The sequence below is a fragment of the Rhinoderma darwinii genome, chromosome 3 (assembly GCF_050947455.1).
Source record: "Rhinoderma darwinii isolate aRhiDar2 chromosome 3, aRhiDar2.hap1, whole genome shotgun sequence".
Classification (NCBI taxonomy): Eukaryota; Metazoa; Chordata; class Amphibia; order Anura; family Rhinodermatidae; genus Rhinoderma; species Rhinoderma darwinii.
The window spans coordinates 78,226,667-78,247,410 of NC_134689.1; the positions used below are offsets into that span (position 1 = coordinate 78,226,667).

The 20,744-nt window shown below is 40.0% G+C and overlaps 8 non-coding genes across 8 annotated transcripts; all 8 read right to left on the reverse strand.

Moving 5' to 3' along the window:
* Window positions 1–2,181: 2,181 nt before the first annotated feature.
* Window positions 2,182–2,264, reverse strand: TRNAL-CAG (transfer RNA leucine (anticodon CAG)). Its single transcript has one exon. It is a non-coding gene; the product is annotated as a tRNA-Leu (tRNA).
* A 754-nt stretch (window positions 2,265–3,018) lies between these two features.
* TRNAL-CAG (transfer RNA leucine (anticodon CAG)) lies at window positions 3,019–3,101 on the reverse strand. Its single transcript has one exon. It is a non-coding gene; the product is annotated as a tRNA-Leu (tRNA).
* Window positions 3,102–3,855: 754 nt separating this feature from the next.
* Window positions 3,856–3,938, reverse strand: TRNAL-CAG (transfer RNA leucine (anticodon CAG)). Its single transcript has one exon. It is a non-coding gene; the product is annotated as a tRNA-Leu (tRNA).
* A 754-nt stretch (window positions 3,939–4,692) lies between these two features.
* Window positions 4,693–4,775, reverse strand: TRNAL-CAG (transfer RNA leucine (anticodon CAG)). Its single transcript has one exon. It is a non-coding gene; the product is annotated as a tRNA-Leu (tRNA).
* Window positions 4,776–5,529: 754 nt separating this feature from the next.
* Window positions 5,530–5,612, reverse strand: TRNAL-CAG (transfer RNA leucine (anticodon CAG)). The gene has a single exon. It is a non-coding gene; the product is annotated as a tRNA-Leu (tRNA).
* Window positions 5,613–7,749: 2,137 nt separating this feature from the next.
* On the reverse strand, window positions 7,750–7,832 carry TRNAL-CAG (transfer RNA leucine (anticodon CAG)). The gene has a single exon. It is a non-coding gene; the product is annotated as a tRNA-Leu (tRNA).
* A 1,591-nt stretch (window positions 7,833–9,423) lies between these two features.
* Window positions 9,424–9,506, reverse strand: TRNAL-CAG (transfer RNA leucine (anticodon CAG)). The gene has a single exon. It is a non-coding gene; the product is annotated as a tRNA-Leu (tRNA).
* Window positions 9,507–10,260: 754 nt separating this feature from the next.
* On the reverse strand, window positions 10,261–10,343 carry TRNAL-CAG (transfer RNA leucine (anticodon CAG)). Its single transcript has one exon. It is a non-coding gene; the product is annotated as a tRNA-Leu (tRNA).
* Between the last annotated feature and the right edge of the window lie 10,401 nt (window positions 10,344–20,744).

Below are 20,744 nucleotides of genomic sequence, written 5' to 3' on the forward strand. Positions count from 1 at the left end.
TTACCCTGATGCACTCCGCACAGCTTACCCCCCTCATCTTTCCCTTCTGAGCCCTGCCGTATGCCCAGGCAGCTGATAACAGCCACATGTAGGGTATTGTCGTACCCAGGAGAACCCACATTACAATTTAAGGGGTGTATATCTCCGGTGGCGCATGCTGGGCACACTATATTGGACACTGAAATGGCATATACATATATAAAATTGCAAATCTCACACTGCACCATCTGCTGCGCATTATCTTTTACACAGTACCTGTGGGGTCAAAATGCTCACTACACCTCTAGATGAATGTCTTAAGGGGTGTAGTTTTTAAAATGGGGTCACTTCTCGGGGGTTTCAACTGTACTGGTACCTCAGGGGCTTCTGCACACATGACTTAGCACCAGAAAAGCTCCAGTAGGCCAAATGGTGGTCCTTTCCTTCTGAGCCCTCCCATGGGCCCAAAGGGCAGTTTATCACCACAAATGGGGTATTGCCGCACTAAGGACAAATTGGGCAACAAAATGGGGTATGTTGTTCCTTGTGAAAATAAGAAATTTTGATCAAAAATGACATCTTATTGGAAAAAATATCATTTTTTTCATTTCACAGCCCAATTCAAATAGGTGCTGTGAAAAAACTGTGCGGTCAAAATGATAACAAAAACCATAAATGAATTCCTTGAGGGGTGTAGTTTCCAAAATGGGGTCACTTCTGGTGGGTTTCCATTGCTTTGATACCTCTGGGGCTCTGCAAATGCAACATGGCACCCGAAAACCAATCCAGCAAAATCTGGACTCCAACAAACACATAGCGCTCCTTTCCGTCTGAGCCCTCCCATGGGCCCAAACGGCAGTTTATCACCACAAATGGGGTATTGCCGCACTAAGGACAAATTGGGCAACAAAATGGGGTATGTTGTTCCCTGTGAAAATAAGAAAATTTGATCAAAAATGACATTTTATTGGAAAAAATATCATTTTTTTCATTTCACAGCCCAATTCAAATAGGTGCTGTGAAAAAACTGTGCGGTCAAAATGATAACAAAAACCATAAATGAATTCCTTGAGGGGTGTAATTTCCAAAATGGGGTCACTTCTGGTGGGTTTCCATTGTTTTGATACCTCAACGCCTCTTCAAACCTGGCATGCTGCCTAAAATATATTCTAATAAAAAAGAGGCCTCAAAATGCACTAGGTGCTTCTTTGCTTCTAGGGCTTGTGTTTTAGTCCACGAGCGCAGTAGGGCCACATGTGGGACATTTCTAAAAACTGCAGAATCTGGACAATACATATTTAGTAGTGTTTCTCTGGTAAAACCTTCTCTGTTACTATAAAAAAATTGAATAAAATTGAAATTCAGCAGAAAAAATGAAATTTGCAAATTTAATTTCCACTTTGCTTTAATTCCTGTGAAATGCCTGAAGGGTTAAAAAACTTTCTATATGCTGTTTTGAATACTTTGAGGGGTCTAGTTTTTAAAATGGGGTGTTTTATGGGGGTTTCTAATACATAGGCCCCTCAAATCCACTTCAGAACTGAACTGGCACCTTCAAAAAAAGGCTTTTGAAATTTTCTTAAGAATATGAGAAATTGCTGTTTATGTTCTAAGCCTTGTAACGTCCAAGAAAAATAAAAGAATGTTCAAAAAACGATGCCAATCTAAAGTAGACATATGGGAAATGTGAACTAGTAACTATTTTGGGTGGTATAACCGTCTGTTTTTCAAGCAGATGCATTTAAATTCTGAAAAATGCTATTTTTTGTAAATTTTCTCTAAATTTTGCAATTTTTCACAAATAAAGACTGAATATATCGACCAAATTTTACCACGAACATGAAGCCCAAAGTGTCACGAGAAAACAATCTCAGAATCGCTTGGATAGGTTTAAGCATTCCGACGTTATTACCACATAAAGTGAAATATGTCAGATTTGAAAAATGGGCTCTGAGCCTTAAGGCCCAAACTAGGCTGCGTCCTTAAGGGGTTAAATATGAGTATTCAAAAGTGGGATTTAAATCCACGCCTTCACGAGAGACTGCTCGGTCATCCTATCCTACACAAATAAGAAAACTTTCAAGATTGGATGCCAAGCCAGTCATCTGAAGAGTCTAACATTTTGGGGCGTGTTTTGGCATAGTGGGTTTTTTCACTAGCGCTGTCGGAATGACATTGCAGTGTGTTTAAGAAAAGTTATATTGTCAGAAGTGGGATTTGAACCCACACCTCCAGGGGAGACTGCGACCTGAACGCAGCGCCTTAGACCGCTCGGCCATCCTGACTTATAGAAAAGCCAAGCCTTTCAGATATGGAAGAAAAAACCGTCATGTTAAGGGTCCAGTTTTTGGGAATTTAAAATAGAAAGATTAGAACTGTTTCTTGTCCATTTCCATCATGTAGTTATTGGTTTATGATTAACAGTGCTGTAACAAAGAGGTCCTGAAGAACCCTTGTTCTTGCTTTAACCTGAAAATACAGAAAAACTACCCTGGGAGGTACCCAGCAGTAGTTTAGTGGAGTTCCATTCTCTATAACATTCACTCAAGTAAGCAGTGGAATCTGTATTGTCTTACATAGTTACTTAAATATGAAATAGAAAATAGAAAGATTAGTACTGTTTCTTGTCCATTTCCATTATGTAGTTATTGGTTTATGATTAACAGTGCTGTAAAAAAGAGGTCCTGAAGAACCCTTGTTCTTGCTTTAACCTGAAAATACAGAAAAACTACCCTGGGAGGTACCCAGCAGTAGTTTAGTGGAGTTCCATTCTCTATAACATTCACTCAAGTAAGCAGAGGAATCTGTATTGTCTTACATAGTTTACTTAAATATGAGTATTCAAAAGTGGGATTAAAATCCACGCCTTCACGAGAGACTGCTCGGCCATCCTATCCTACACAAATAAAAAAACTTTCAAGATTGGATGCCAAGCCAGTCATCTGAAGAGTCTAACATTTTGGGGCGTGTTTTGGCATAGTGGGTTTTTTCACTAGCGCTGTCGGAATGACATTGCAGTGTGTTTAATAAAAGTTGTATTGTCAGAAGTGGGATTTGAACCCACGCCTCCAGGGGAGACTGCGACCTGAACGCAGCGCCTTAGACCGCTCGGCCATCCTGACTTATAGAAAAGCCAAGCCTTTCAGATATGGAAGAAAAAACCGTCATGTTAAGGGTCCAGTTTTTGGGAATTTAAAATAGAAAGATTAGAACTGTTTCTTGTCCATTTCCATCATGTAGTTATTGGTTTATGATTAACAGTGCTGTAACAAAGAGGTCCTGAAGAACCCTTGTTCTTGCTTTAACCTGAAAATACAGAAAAACTACCCTGGGAGGTACCCAGCAGTAGTTTAGTGGAGTTCCATTCTCTATAACATTCACTCAAGTAAGCAGAGGAATCTGTATTGTCTTACATAGTTACTTAAATATGAAATAGAAAATAGAAAGATTAGTACTGTTTCTTGTCCATTTCCATCATGTAGTTATTGGTTTATGATTAACAGTGCTGTAAAAAAGAGGTCCTGAAGAACCCTTGTTCTTGCTTTAACCTGAAAATACAGAAAAACTACCCTGGGAGGTACCCAGCAGTAGTTTAGTGGAGTTCCATTCTCTATAACATTCACTCAAGTAAGCAGAGGAATCGGTATTGTCTTACATAGTTTACTTAAATATGAGTATTCAAAAGTGGGATTTAAATCCACGCCTTCACGAGAGACTGCTCGGTCATCCTATCCTACACAAATAAGAAAACTTTCAAGATTGGATGCCAAGCCAGTCATCTGAAGAGTCTAACATTTTGGGGCGTGTTTTGGCATAGTGGGTTTTTTCACTAGCGCTGTCGGAATGACATTGCAGTGTGTTTAATAAAAGTTGTATTGTCAGAAGTGGGATTTGAACCCACGCCTCCAGGGGAGACTGCGACCTGAACGCAGCGCCTTAGACCGCTCGGCCATCCTGACTTATAGAAAAGCCAAGCCTTTCAGAAATGGAAGAAAAAACCGTCATGTTAAGGGTCCAGTTTTTGGGAATTTAAAATAGAAAGATTAGAACTGTTTCTTGTCCATTTCCATCATGTAGTTATTGGTTTATGATTAACAGTGCTGTAACAAAGAGGTCCTGAAGAACCCTTGTTCTTGCTTTAACCTGAAAATACAGAAAAACTACCCTGGGAGGTACCCAGCAGTAGTTTAGTGGAGTTCCATTCTCTATAACATTCACTCAAGTAAGCAGTGGAATCTGTATTGTCTTACATAGTTACTTAAATATGAAATAGAAAATAGAAAGATTAGTACTGTTTCTTGTCCATTTCCATTATGTAGTTATTGGTTTATGATTAACAGTGCTGTAAAAAAGAGGTCCTGAAGAACCCTTGTTCTTGCTTTAACCTGAAAATACAGAAAAACTACCCTGGGAGGTACCCAGCAGTAGTTTAGTGGAGTTCCATTCTCTATAACATTCACTCAAGTAAGCAGAGGAATCTGTATTGTCTTACATAGTTTACTTAAATATGAGTATTCAAAAGTGGGATTAAAATCCACGCCTTCACGAGAGACTGCTCGGCCATCCTATCCTACACAAATAAGAAAACTTTCAAGATTGGATGCCAAGCCAGTCATCTGAAGAGTCTAACATTTTGGGGCGTGTTTTGGCATAGTGGGTTTTTTCACTAGCGCTGTCGGAATGACATTGCAGTGTGTTTAATAAAAGTTGTATTGTCAGAAGTGGGATTTGAACCCACGCCTCCAGGGGAGACTGCGACCTGAACGCAGCGCCTTAGACCGCTCGGCCATCCTGACTTATAGAAAAGCCAAGCCTTTCAGATATGGAAGAAAAAACCGTCATGTTAAGGGTCCAGTTTTTGGGAATTTAAAATAGAAAGATTAGAACTGTTTCTTGTCCATTTCCATCATGTAGTTATTGGTTTATGATTAACAGTGCTGTAACAAAGAGGTCCTGAAGAACCCTTGTTCTTGCTTTAACCTGAAAATACAGAAAAACTACCCTGGGAGGTACCCAGCAGTAGTTTAGTGGAGTTCCATTCTCTATAACATTCACTCAAGTAAGCAGAGGAATCTGTATTGTCTTACATAGTTACTTAAATATGAAATAGAAAATAGAAAGATTAGTACTGTTTCTTGTCCATTTCCATCATGTAGTTATTGGTTTATGATTAACAGTGCTGTAAAAAAGAGGTCCTGAAGAACCCTTGTTCTTGCTTTAACCTGAAAATACAGAAAAACTACCCTGGGAGGTACCCAGCAGTAGTTTAGTGGAGTTCCATTCTCTATAACATTCACTCAAGTAAGCAGAGGAATCGGTATTGTCTTACATAGTTTACTTAAATATGAGTATTCAAAAGTGGGATTTAAATCCACGCCTTCACGAGAGACTGCTCGGTCATCCTATCCTACACAAATAAGAAAACTTTCAAGATTGGATGCCAAGCCAGTCATCTGAAGAGTCTAACATTTTGGGGCGTGTTTTGGCATAGTGGGTTTTTTCACTAGCGCTGTCGGAATGACATTGCAGTGTGTTTAATAAAAGTTGTATTGTCAGAAGTGGGATTTGAACCCACGCCTCCAGGGGAGACTGCGACCTGAACGCAGTGCCTTAGACCGCTCGGCCATCCTGACTTATAGAAAAGCCAAGCCTTTCAGAAATGGAAGAAAAAACCGTCATGTTAAGGGTCCAGTTTTTGGGAATTTAAAATAGAAAGATTAGAACTGTTTCTTGTCCATTTCCATCATGTAGTTATTGGTTTATGATTAACAGTGCTGTAACAAAGAGGTCCTGAAGAACCCTTGTTCTTGCTTTAACCTGAAAATACAGAAAAACTACCCTGGGAGGTACCCAGCAGTAGTTTAGTGGAGTTCCATTCTCTATAACATTCACTCAAGTAAGCAGTGGAATCTGTATTGTCTTACATAGTTACTTAAATATGAAATAGAAAATAGAAAGATTAGTACTGTTTCTTGTCCATTTCCATTATGTAGTTATTGGTTTATGATTAACAGTGCTGTAAAAAAGAGGTCCTGAAGAACCCTTGTTCTTGCTTTAACCTGAAAATACAGAAAAACTACCCTGGGAGGTACCCAGCAGTAGTTTAGTGGAGTTCCATTCTCTATAACATTCACTCAAGTAAGCAGAGGAATCTGTATTGTCTTACATAGTTTACTTAAATATGAGTATTCAAAAGTGGGATTAAAATCCACGCCTTCACGAGAGACTGCTCGGCCATCCTATACTACACAAATAAGAAAACTTTCAAGATTGGATGCCAAGCCAGTCATCTGAAGAGTCTAACATTTTGGGGCGTGTTTTGGCATAGTGGGTTTTTTCACTAGCGCTGTCGGAATGACATTGCAGTGTGTTTAATAAAAGTTGTATTGTCAGAAGTCTGAGCCCTCCCATGGGCCCAAACGGCAGTTTATCACCACAAATGGGGTATTGCCGCACTAAGGACAAATTGGGCAACAAAATGGGGTATGTTGTTCCCTGTGAAAATAAGAAAATTTGATCAAAAATGACATTTTATTGGAAAAAATATCATTTTTTTTCATTTCACAGCCCAATTCAAATAGGTGCTGTGAAAAAACTGTGCGGTCAAAATGATAACAAAAACCATAAATGAATTCCTTGAGGGGTGTAATTTCCAAAATGGGGTCACTTCTGGTGGGTTTCCATTGTTTTGATACCTCAACGCCTCTTCAAACCTGGCATGCTGCCTAAAATATATTCTAATAAAAAAGAGGCCTCAAAATGCACTAGGTGCTTCTTTGCTTCTAGGGCTTGTGTTTTAGTCCACGAGCGCAGTAGGGCCACATGTGGGACATTTCTAAAAACTGCAGAATCTGGACAATACATATTTAGTAGTGTTTCTCTGGTAAAACCTTCTCTGTTACTATAAAAAAATTGAATAAAATTGAAATTCAGCAGAAAAAATGAAATTTGCAAATTTAATTTCCACTTTGCTTTAATTCCTGTGAAATGCCTGAAGGGTTAAAAAACTTTCTATATGCTGTTTTGAATACTTTGAGGGGTCTAGTTTTTAAAATGGGGTGTTTTATGGGGGTTTCTAATACATAGGCCCCTCAAATCCACTTCAGAACTGAACTGGCACCTTCAAAAAAAGGCTTTTGAAATTTTCTTAAGAATATGAGAAATTGCTGTTTATGTTCTAAGCCTTGTAACGTCCAAGAAAAATAAAAGAATGTTCAAAAAACGATGCCAATCTAAAGTAGACATATGGGAAATGTGAACTAGTAACTATTTTGGGTGGTATAACCGTCTGTTTTTCAAGCAGATGCATTTAAATTCTGAAAAATGCTATTTTTTGTAAATTTTCTCTAAATTTTGCAATTTTTCACAAATAAAGACTGAATATATCGACCAAATTTTACCACGAACATGAAGCCCAAAGTGTCACGAGAAAACAATCTCAGAATCGCTTGGATAGGTTTAAGCATTCCGACGTTATTACCACATAAAGTGAAATATGTCAGATTTGAAAAATGGGCTCTGAGCCTTAAGGCCCAAACTAGGCTGCGTCCTTAAGGGGTTAAATATGAGTATTCAAAAGTGGGATTTAAATCCACGCCTTCACGAGAGACTGCTCGGTCATCCTATCCTACACAAATAAGAAAACTTTCAAGATTGGATGCCAAGCCAGTCATCTGAAGAGTCTAACATTTTGGGGCGTGTTTTGGCATAGTGGGTTTTTTCACTAGCGCTGTCGGAATGACATTGCAGTGTGTTTAAGAAAAGTTATATTGTCAGAAGTGGGATTTGAACCCACACCTCCAGGGGAGACTGCGACCTGAACGCAGCGCCTTAGACCGCTCGGCCATCCTGACTTATAGAAAAGCCAAGCCTTTCAGATATGGAAGAAAAAACCGTCATGTTAAGGGTCCAGTTTTTGGGAATTTAAAATAGAAAGATTAGAACTGTTTCTTGTCCATTTCCATCATGTAGTTATTGGTTTATGATTAACAGTGCTGTAACAAAGAGGTCCTGAAGAACCCTTGTTCTTGCTTTAACCTGAAAATACAGAAAAACTACCCTGGGAGGTACCCAGCAGTAGTTTAGTGGAGTTCCATTCTCTATAACATTCACTCAAGTAAGCAGTGGAATCTGTATTGTCTTACATAGTTACTTAAATATGAAATAGAAAATAGAAAGATTAGTACTGTTTCTTGTCCATTTCCATTATGTAGTTATTGGTTTATGATTAACAGTGCTGTAAAAAAGAGGTCCTGAAGAACCCTTGTTCTTGCTTTAACCTGAAAATACAGAAAAACTACCCTGGGAGGTACCCAGCAGTAGTTTAGTGGAGTTCCATTCTCTATAACATTCACTCAAGTAAGCAGAGGAATCTGTATTGTCTTACATAGTTTACTTAAATATGAGTATTCAAAAGTGGGATTAAAATCCACGCCTTCACGAGAGACTGCTCGGCCATCCTATCCTACACAAATAAAAAAACTTTCAAGATTGGATGCCAAGCCAGTCATCTGAAGAGTCTAACATTTTGGGGCGTGTTTTGGCATAGTGGGTTTTTTCACTAGCGCTGTCGGAATGACATTGCAGTGTGTTTAATAAAAGTTGTATTGTCAGAAGTGGGATTTGAACCCACGCCTCCAGGGGAGACTGCGACCTGAACGCAGCGCCTTAGACCGCTCGGCCATCCTTACTTATAGAAAAGCCAAGCCTTTCAGATATGGAAGAAAAAACCGTCATGTTAAGGGTCCAGTTTTTGGGAATTTAAAATAGAAAGATTAGAACTGTTTCTTGTCCATTTCCATCATGTAGTTATTGGTTTATGATTAACAGTGCTGTAACAAAGAGGTCCTGAAGAACCCTTGTTCTTGCTTTAACCTGAAAATACAGAAAAACTACCCTGGGAGGTACCCAGCAGTAGTTTAGTGGAGTTCCATTCTCTATAACATTCACTCAAGTAAGCAGAGGAATCTGTATTGTCTTACATAGTTACTTAAATATGAAATAGAAAATAGAAAGATTAGTACTGTTTCTTGTCCATTTCCATCATGTAGTTATTGGTTTATGATTAACAGTGCTGTAAAAAAGAGGTCCTGAAGAACCCTTGTTCTTGCTTTAACCTGAAAATACAGAAAAACTACCCTGGGAGGTACCCAGCAGTAGTTTAGTGGAGTTCCATTCTCTATAACATTCACTCAAGTAAGCAGAGGAATCGGTATTGTCTTACATAGTTTACTTAAATATGAGTATTCAAAAGTGGGATTTAAATCCACGCCTTCACGAGAGACTGCTCGGTCATCCTATCCTACACAAATAAGAAAACTTTCAAGATTGGATGCCAAGCCAGTCATCTGAAGAGTCTAACATTTTGGGGCGTGTTTTGGCATAGTGGGTTTTTTCACTAGCGCTGTCGGAATGACATTGCAGTGTGTTTAATAAAAGTTGTATTGTCAGAAGTGGGATTTGAACCCACGCCTCCAGGGGAGACTGCGACCTGAACGCAGCGCCTTAGACCGCTCGGCCATCCTGACTTATAGAAAAGCCAAGCCTTTCAGAAATGGAAGAAAAAACCGTCATGTTAAGGGTCCAGTTTTTGGGAATTTAAAATAGAAAGATTAGAACTGTTTCTTGTCCATTTCCATCATGTAGTTATTGGTTTATGATTAACAGTGCTGTAACAAAGAGGTCCTGAAGAACCCTTGTTCTTGCTTTAACCTGAAAATACAGAAAAACTACCCTGGGAGGTACCCAGCAGTAGTTTAGTGGAGTTCCATTCTCTATAACATTCACTCAAGTAAGCAGTGGAATCTGTATTGTCTTACATAGTTACTTAAATATGAAATAGAAAATAGAAAGATTAGTACTGTTTCTTGTCCATTTCCATTATGTAGTTATTGGTTTATGATTAACAGTGCTGTAAAAAAGAGGTCCTGAAGAACCCTTGTTCTTGCTTTAACCTGAAAATACAGAAAAACTACCCTGGGAGGTACCCAGCAGTAGTTTAGTGGAGTTCCATTCTCTATAACATTCACTCAAGTAAGCAGAGGAATCTGTATTGTCTTACATAGTTTACTTAAATATGAGTATTCAAAAGTGGGATTAAAATCCACGCCTTCACGAGAGACTGCTCGGCCATCCTATCCTACACAAATAAGAAAACTTTCAAGATTGGATGCCAAGCCAGTCATCTGAAGAGTCTAACATTTTGGGGCGTGTTTTGGCATAGTGGGTTTTTTCACTAGCGCTGTCGGAATGACATTGCAGTGTGTTTAATAAAAGTTGTATTGTCAGAAGTGGGATTTGAACCCACGCCTCCAGGGGAGACTGCGACCTGAACGCAGCGCCTTAGACCGCTCGGCCATCCTGACTTATAGAAAAGCCAAGCCTTTCAGAAATGGAAGAAAAAACCGTCATGTTAAGGGTCCAGTTTTTGGGAATTTAAAATAGAAAGATTAGAACTGTTTCTTGTCCATTTCCATCATGTAGTTATTGGTTTATGATTAACAGTGCTGTAACAAAGAGGTCCTGAAGAACCCTTGTTCTTGCTTTAACCTGAAAATACAGAAAAACTACCCTGGGAGGTACCCAGCAGTAGTTTAGTGGAGTTCCAGTCTCTATAACATTCACTCAAGTAAGCAGAGGAATCGGTATTGTCTTACATAGTTTACTTAAATATGAGTATTCAAAAGTGGGATTTAAATCCACGCCTTCACGAGAGACTGCTCGGTCATCCTATCCTACACAAATGCGAAAACTTTCAAGATTAGTTTAGTGGAGTTCCATTCTCTAAAACATTCACTCAAGTAAGCAGAGGAATCTGTATTGTTTTACATAGTTTACTTATATTTAGGATCATGCCAGAGATATGGGGATCATGAGAACTCAGAGTAGTACATAGTTTACTTAAATATGAGTATTCAAAAGTGGGATTTAAAACCACGCCTTCACGAGAGACTGCTCGGTCATCCTATCCTACACAAATGCGAAAACTTTCAAGATTAGTTTAGTGGAGTTCCATTCTCTAAAACATTCACTCAAGTAAGCAGAGGAATCTGTATTGTTTTACATAGTTTACTTATATTTAGGATCATGCCAGAGATATGGGGATCATGAGAACTCAGAGTAGGTAGAGAATATGGTCAAGGTTAAAAAAGTTGGCAGAATGGGGTAGTGTGAAAGTTGCAGTACTGAAAAGGTATCTACTGCACCTGAGTGTTTGGAGTGGAGCACTTCTCTTTATCAGAATTTAGATCAAGCCGCGTAACTGGTTGGGGCTGCAGTTGTTCCTCATGTAGGGGTTTCTCTGACAGTTTTACAAGGGGTACAAGTTATTTGGCTCCAAACTCATTTGATACAAAGCCACATGTATATAAGTGGCTTGGGCAGGTCTCTTGCGGCTATAGATTGCACAGTAGTGGAGCTAGGCCCAGGATGTGGCCGTGTGTCACAAATAGTGCTACTACTTCACACGGTTGCAACGGCTAAATGCTATCAGTAATAGGACTCCTCCGTTTTCCATGCTCAGCTGCATAGAAGTTGGTCCTCTACACCAAGACTTCAGCCATGCATTTAACTCCCTGAGCTCCCGCTGTCTTTCCTGTGATGTGCATGGCACAGGCACTATTCCTGAGAATACAACCTTGGAGGTCCTTCCCTACAGATTGTAGCCTAGTTCTTTAAAATTATTCCTAAGGCTCCTCCACCTACCATTTATTCTGTCATTGATTCCCACATGGACCACGACAGCTGGATCATCGCCAGCCCCTCCAAGTAATTTATCCACCCATTCCACTACATGCCGATCCCTGGCACCAGGGAGACAGCAAACCATTCGGTTGAGGCAGTCTTGACGACAATTTATTCTATCCGTTTTCCTGATTGATAGAATCCCCTATAACTGCCAATTGTCTTGCCTTACCTGCATTACCATCCAGCCGATTACAAGCTGGGCTGTTCTCCCGGCTATTAGGGAGATCAGTATCCACTAGAGCTGCCATTTCTCAAAACCGACACCCCCGCATTATCACCCAACTTGGCAATTTTGCTTGGAATTTCAGAAACAGGATTGGCCTTCCTTTTCTTGGACCCCTTTCTGCTGCCCCTAACTACATTAACCCAGCTACTTGCCTGATCCTGCTAACCTATGTCTTCACCCTCTAGGTCTACCCCATTAACTGCTTGCTCAGTGAGCAGCATGCTTCGCTCAAGATTGTCTATCGCCCTCAGTGTTGCATTTTGCTCCTCCAGATCTCTTACCCCAGCAGACCTTCTCAGAAGAGAGCAGGTCTGCATTGCCACCGGATGGAGTGGGACCGGGATTAAGGTGAGTATGTAGTTTTTTTTATCCTAATAAAAATGTGAGTGGTTATTATCTACAGGGAAGCTCTATCTACAGGGGTCGACTCTATCTACAGGGGTAGGGCTATATAAAGGGGTGGGCTATATGTGGAGCACTATAGGGGGAGTTATATGTTAGGCACTATATACAGGGGTGGGCTATATGTGGAGCACTATAGGGGGAGCTATATGTGAGGCACTATATACAGGGGTGGGCTATATGTAGAGCACTATAGGGGGAGCTATATGTGAGGCCCTATATACAGGGGTGGGCTATATACAGGGGTGGACTATATGTGGAGCACTATAGGAGTAGCTATATGTGAGGCACTATATACAGAGATGGGCTATATGAGGAGCTCTATTTATAGGGAGAGATATATGGCAGGGAGTTATCTATAGGGGTGGGCTATATGTTGGACACTATATACAGGCATGGGCTATATCTAAAGAGGGGGCTATATACAGGGATGGGCTATATATGGAGCACTATAGGGGAAGCTATATGTTAGGCACTATATACAGGGGAGGGCTATATGTTGGACACTATATACAAGGGTGGGCTATATGTGGATCACTATTTTCAGGGAGGCTATATGTGGGGCACTATCTACAATGGGGGATGTATATATGTACTGAGCTCGGTTCTGGTGCTGTATATATATGTAATGAGCTTGGTTCTGGTGATGTATACTACCGTTCAAAAGTTTAGGGTCACTTAGAAATTTCCTTATTTTTGAAAGAAAAGCACAGTTTTTTTCAATGAAGATAACATTAAATTGATCAGAAATACACTCTATACATTGTTAATGTGCTAAATGACTATTCTAGCTGCAAACGTCTGGTTTTTAATGCAATATCTACATAGGTGTATAGAGGCCCATTTCCAGCAACCATCACTCCAGTGTTCTAATGGTACATTGTGTTTGCTAACTGTGTTAGAAGGCTAATGGATGATTTGAAAACACTTGAAAACCCTTGTGCAATTATGTTAGCACCACTGTAAACAGTTTTGCTGTTTAGAGGAGCTATAAAACTGACCTTCCTTTGAGCTAGTTGAGAATCTGGAGCATTACATTTGTGGGTTCGATTAAACTCTCAAAATGGCTAGAAAAAGAGAGCTTTCATGTGAAACTCGACAGTCTATTCTTGTTCTTAGAAATTAAGGCTATTCCATGCGAGAAATTGACAAGAAACTGAAGATTTCCTACAACGGTGTGTACTACTCCCTTCAGAGGACAGCATACACAGGCTCTAACCAGAGTAGAAAGAGAAGTGGGAGGCCCCGCTGCACAACTGAGCAACAAGACAAGTACATTAGAGTCTCTAGTTTGAGAAATAGACGCCTCACAGGTCCTCAACTGGCAGCTTCATTAAATTGTACCCGCAAAACACCAGTGTCAACGTCTACAGTGAAGAGGCGACTCCGGGATGCTGGCCTTCAGGGCAGAGTGGCAAAGAAAAAGCCATATCTGAGACTGGCTAATAAAAGGAAAAGATTAATATGGGCAAAAGCACACAGACATTGGACAGAGGAAGATTGGAAAAAAGTGTTATGGACAGACGAATCGAAGTTTGAGGTGTTTGGATCACACAGAAGAACATTTGTGAGACGCAGAACAACTGAAAAGATGCTGGAAGAGTTCCTGACGCCATCTGTCAAGCATGGTGGAGGTAATGTCATGGTCTGGGGTTGCTTTGGTGCTGGTAAAGTGGGAGATTTGTACAAGGTAAAAGGGATTTTGAATAAGGAAGGCTATCACTCCATTTTGCAACGCCATGCCATACCATGTGGACAGCGCTTGATTGGAGCCAATTTCATCCTACAACAGGACAATGACCCAAAGCACACCTCCAAATTATGCAAGAAATATTTAGGGAAGAAGCAGGCAGCTGGTAGTCTATCTGTAATGGAGTGGCCAGCGCAGTCACCAGATCTCAACCCCATAGAGCTGTTGTGGGAGCAGCTTCACCGTATGGTACGCAAGAAGTGCCCATCAAGCCAATCCAACTTGTGGGAGGGCCTTCTGGAAGCATGGGGTGAAATTTCTCCCGATTACCTCAGCAAATTAACAGCTAGAATGCCAAAGGTCTGCAATGCTGTAATTGCTGCAAATGGAGCATTCTTTGACGAAAGCAAAGTTTGAAGGAGAAAATTATTATTTCAAATAAAAATCATTATTTCTAACCTTGTCAATGTCTTGACTATATTTTCTAGTCATTTTGCAACTCATTTGATAAATATAAGTGTGAGTTTTCATGGAAAACACAAAATTGTCTGGGTGACCCCAAACTTTTGAACGGTAGTGTATATATGTAATGAGCTTGGTTCTGGTGCTTGGTTCTGGTGTGTTGTATATAGAAGTTTATTGCTTGTAAAATGTACAAATGGCTTGATGCTCGAGTTACGTAAAAAAATGTGGAACAAAAATTACACCTCATTGATTGGTAGAGAAAATAAACAAAAACGGCAAGGGGGAAGAAGATGTCGGGAAAGAGTTTGGGGGGGCAACAAATTGAATCTTTGCCCCTGGACAACCTAGCTACGCCTCTGCTCTATGCAATTGTCTGTTAATAGAGTGTAACCCCACCTCCTGGCCACTGAACAGGGACTTGTTGGCCCCCTGCATTTGTTGTGGGACCTTTATAAATGAAGAGGATTCGTCTGAAGTTCAAATATTTTAGATTTGAATCAAGCATAATGTCTCTTTTAATTTCTCTTTTTCATGAACATTAATAATATCAAAAGAGTAAGGGTATGTTCACACGTAGTCAACCAAAACGTCTGAAAATCCAGAGCTGTTTTCAAGGGAAAACAGACCCTGCTTTTCAGACGTTTTTTTACCAACTCGCATTTTTCGCGGCGTTTTTCGTGCCGTTTTCGCGGCGTTTTTTACGTCCGTTTTTGGAGCTGTTTTCATTGGAGTCTATGAGAAAACAGCTCCAAAAACGTCTGAAAGAAGTGCCCTGCACTTCTTTTGACGAGACTGTATTTTTACGAGTCGTCGTTTGACAGCTGTCAAACGACGACTCGTAAATAACAGGTCGTCTGCACAGTACGTCGGCAAACCCATTCAAATGAATGGGCAGATGTTTGCCGACGTATTGGAGCCGTATTTTCAGACGTAAAACGAGGCATAATACGCCTCGTATACGTCTGAAATTTGGCCGTGTGAACATACCCTAAGAAAGCCTACTGAAGCCCTGTGCTGACCATTAGTTGTCAAATAGTTATTTTCCCACTTCTAGGTTATCATTATACAGTAGTACGGTATATTTGCTTTTCCCTCTGGACATGATTCAAAGCGTTCATGTGAAGTGATTTGGCATTAAAATCTCCTTTAGATTATGGTACTTTTATAGTTGAAAGACAATCCTGATTTCTTGAATTGGAGTGAAAAATAATGTTATTATGTCTTTGAAAGTCCAACGTAATTAGACTAAGTAAGGCGGCACTTCAGAGAGTGTGCACGCGTGATCCCATGAAAACAGCACTGTGTCCTGGCTGCTGCCAACAGCCTTGGGCACTGGGCAGAGTATCAGGGACCAATCTATTGGTCCCTGGTCATGTGATCGCTGTGAGAACAAATCACAGCGATCACATGCATTTCTATAGAAATATAGTGTGAACTCAATCGCGTCCACACAACCCTGTGCCCACACTGTTGCCAACAGCCCTGGGCAATGAGCAGAGTATCAGGGACCAATCTAGTGGTCCCTAATTATGTGATTGCTGTAAGAACCTATCACAGCGATCACATTTGTTTTTATTTCGAAAAGTTCTGGCAGCGAATCTCTTGCCCCTTTTCTTCTCCTCAGACATTGTTTCAGTGTAAGGAGAAGAAGAGAAGTAGAGGTTCGCCAGAATAGTACTGTCACAAAAAAATACAGTGTTACACCTAAAAAAATATATATACTAATTAAAAAAAGTAAATTTATTTCAGTAATTTAATTCAAAGAGTGAAATCTATATTATATAAATTCAATACACATAAAGTGATCTATTTCCAGCATTTCTTAATTGTAATGTTGATGATTATGGCTCAAGGTATGTTCACACGTACACATCCGTTACGGCTGAAATCACGGAGCTGTTTTCAGGAGAAAACAGCTCCGCAATTTCAGACGTAATGGCAAGTGCAGGCGCTTTTCACTGCATCCATTACGGACGTAATTGGAGCTGTTTTTCCATGGAGTCAATGGAAAACGGCTCCAATTAAGTCTCAAGAAGTGACAGGCACTTCTTTGACGCGGGCGTCTTTTTTAAAAAAAAATGACTGTCGGCACAGAACATCGTAAAGCCCATTCAAATGAATGGGCAGATGTTTGCTGCCACTTTGGAGCCGTATTTTCGGACGTAATTCGGGGCTAAAACGAACGAATTATGTCCGTAAATAGGGTGTGTGAACATACCCTAACCGTTAATGAAAACCCAAAATGTAGTCTCTCAGCAAATTTGAATATTAACCCCTTTAGGACGCAGCCTGTTTTGGCCTTGTGGCACAGCCGATTTTTTCAAATCTGACGTGTCAATTTATGTGGTAATAACTCCGGAATGCTTTTACCTATCAAAGCGATTCTGAGATTGTTTTCTCGTGACATATTGTACTTTATGATAGTGAAAAAATTTGGTCGATAAATTCAATATTTATTTGTGAAAAACACCAACATTTAGAGAAAATGTGCAAAAATGTGCATTTTTCTAAATTTAAATGTATCTGCTTGTAAAACAAATAGTAATACCACACAAAATAGTCACTAGTTACCATTTCCCATATGTGTACTTTATATTTGCATCTTTTTTTGAACATCCTTTTATTTTTCTAGAACGTTACAATGCTTAGAACTTTAGCAGCAATTGCTCACATTTTCAAGAAAAATTCAAAAGGCTAATTTTACAGGGACCAGTTTAGTTCTGAAGTGGTTTTGAGGGCCTTATATATTAGAATCCCCCAATAAATCACCCCATTTTAAAAACTGCACCCCTCAAAGTATTCGAAACAGCATTCAGAAAGTTTCTTAACCCTTTAGGCGTTTCACAGGAAATAAAGCAATGTAGAGGGGAAATGTACAAATTTTTTTTTTTTTTGCCGAAATTCATTTGTAATGTTTTACAAGAGAAATACAACTTAATATTTATTGCCCAGGTCCTGCAGTTTTTAGGAATATCCCACATGTGCCCTAATGGACCGAAATACAGGCCACAGAGGCAAAAGAGCACCTACAGGATTTTGGGGCCTGCTTATTTTCGATTATATTTTAGGCACCATGTCAGGTTTGAAAAGGTCTTGTGGTGCCAAAACAGTGGAAACTCCCCAAAAGTGACCCCATTTTAGAAACTAGACTCCTCAAGGAATTTATCAAGGGGTATAGTTAGCACTTTGACCACACAGGTATTTTTCTATATTTATCGGAGTTAGTCTGTGAAAATGAAAATCTACTTTTATTCTGAAAAAAACATAGAAATTTGTAATATTTACAAGGAATAAAGAATAAAATGCACCCCAACATTAGTAAAGCATCTTCTCCCGATTACGGGAATACCCTATATGTGGTAATAAACTGCTGTTTGGACCCACGGCAGCGCTCAGAAGGGAGGGAGCGCCATTTGGATTTTGGAGCGCAGATTTTGCTGGATTGGTTTTTAGTGCCATGTCGCGATTGCAACTGGAGGGAACAAAACAGTGGAAACCCCCCAAAAGTGACCCCATTTGGGAAACTACACCCCTCAAGGAATTTTTCTAGGGGTATAGTAAGCATTTATACCACACAGTTTTGTTTTTTTGCAGAATTTAGTAGAATTAGGCCGTGAAAATGAATATAAACATTTTTGGCCACTAAAATGTTGAATATTTTAATTTTCACAAGGGATAAATGAGAAAAAGTCATGACAATACCACATGTGGTAATAATTAATTTTTTAATAGAAATTAATTAACCTTTGCAGGACTGATCCTTTTTTGTTTTTCCATTTTAGATTTTCACTCCCCGCCTTCCAAACGCCATAACTTTTTTATTTTTCCATGAATTGAGCGGTGTGAGGGCTTATTTTTGGCAGGACGAGCTGTAGTTTTTATTTGTACATGCAATTTTTTGATCACTTTTTATTACATTTTATTTATAGCTTTGGTGACCAAAAACTTTGATTTTGGCGGTTTAAATTTTTTATTTCTTACGGCGTTCATAATGCGCTATAAATGACAATTTAACTTTATTCTGCGGGTCGGTACAATTACGGTGATACCATATGTATATAGTTTTTTTATGTTTTGCAGCGTTTGCACAATAAAATCACTTCTTTATAAAATAATTTATTTTCTGTGTCACCATATTCTGAGAGCCGTAACTTTTTTATTTTTCAGTTAAAAAAGCTGTGTAAGGGCTTGTTTTTTGCAGGACGCGTTGTCGTTTTTATTGGTACTATTTTCGGGTACAAGCGACATTTTGATCACTTTTTATTCTATATTTTGGGAGGGGTGGTGACCAAAAAATAGTGATTCTGGCATAGTTTTTTGAATGTTTTTTTTGCAGCGTTCACCGCGCGTTAAAAATAACATTATAGTTTTATAGATTGGGTCGTTACAAATGCGGTGATACCAAATATGTGTACTGTTTTTTAAAGTTTTCATTTTTTCGCTATAATAAAAGACTTATTATAGGAAAAAAAAATCTTTGATTTTTACACTTTTGTAAAACATTTTTATTATTTTTTTTTACTTTTTTCTTTACTTTTTACAGTTTCTTTTTTTACCTGCAGCTCTGATCGCTGCTAGAATACATTACGCTACCTAGGTAGTGTAACGTATTCCAACTGTCAGTGTGACGTCACAGTCACTCTGACAGTTAGTCTAAGAGGACCAGCCAGAGGCTTGTCCTCATAGGCTTCCATACATGGCAGACCTGGAGGACGTTGTCTGGCCCCCGGGTGCCATCACAAGCATCAGCAGCCCCCACAATTGCATGGGGGCTGATGATGTGCTACAAACCCCCTACATGCGCAGATCGCAATCTAGCGCCGCATGTAACGGGTTAGTTGCCGAAATAAGCGCCAATGAGCCACCGATCGGCAACAGTGGAGTGTCAGCTGTCAGGGACAGCTGACCTCCCAGTTCCCGATGCACACTGTCACCGACACTGTCACAGACACTGTCATCGACAGTGTGCATCGCGAACGGCAGTGACGTCCTGTCACTCTGACAAGAAGTCTATCAGGAGGCAAATCCTGATAGGCTTCCGTACATGGCAGACACGAAGGCCATTACTTGGCCTCCGGTCGCCATCTGCAAACCTCACGATTTCATTGTGAGGTCTGCCGATGTGCTCGAAACCCCTGAATGCGGTGATTGCAATCGTTCACCGCAATTAAGGGGTTAATTGCCAAAATCAGCGGAAATAAGTCGCTGATCGGCATACAGTGGAGTGTATGGGGCTTAGGTCAGACGAGTTTGCTGGCCAATCAAGCACAGTGATACTGTGGTTATTAAACCAGGTATTGGTACTTTTGGCAGTGTGGGCAGGTGCCAAGTCCTGCTGGAAAATGAAATCCACATCTGCATAAAGCTTGTCAGCAGAGGGAAGCATGAAGTGCTCTAAAATTTCATGGAAGACGGCTACGTTGACTCTGGACTTGATATAACACAGTGGACCAACACCAGCAGATGACATGGCTCCCTAAACCATCACTGACTGTGGAAACTTCACACTGGACTGCAAGCAACTTGGATTGAGTGCCTCTCCACTCTTCCTCCAGACTCTGGGACCTTGATTTCCAAATTAAATGCAAAATTTACTGTTGTCTAAAAACAGGATTTTGGACCACTGAGCAACAGACCAGTCCTTTTTCTCCTTGGCCCAGGTAAGACGCTTCTGACGTTGTCTCTGGGTCATGAGTGGTTTGACACAAGGAATGCGACTGTTGTAGCCCATGTTCTGGATACGTCTGTGTGTGGTGGCTTGTGAAGCACTGACTCCAGCCACAGTCCACTCCTTGTGAATCTCCACCAGATTCTTGAATGGCCTTTTCTTAACGATCTTTTCAAGGCTGAGGTTATCCCTGTTGCTTCTGCACCTTTTTCTACCACACTTTTTCTTTGCTCTCAACTTTCCATTAATATGCTTGGATACAGCACTCTGTGAACAGTTTCTTTAGCAATGTCCTTAAGTGACCTACTCTCCTTGTGGAGGGTGTCAATGACTGTCTTCTGGACAACTGTTAAGTCAGCAGTCTTCCCCATGATATTGTAGCCTCCTAAATCAGACTGTTGGACCATTTAAAGGCTTATGAAATCTTTGCAGTTGTTTTGTGTTGATTAGCTGATTAGAGTGTGGACACCATGAGTCTACAATCTTGCACTTTTACCCAATGAAAGACAAAATTTTGGGTATTCATTAACTGTTAGCCATAATCATTAACATTGAAAGAAAAAGATGCA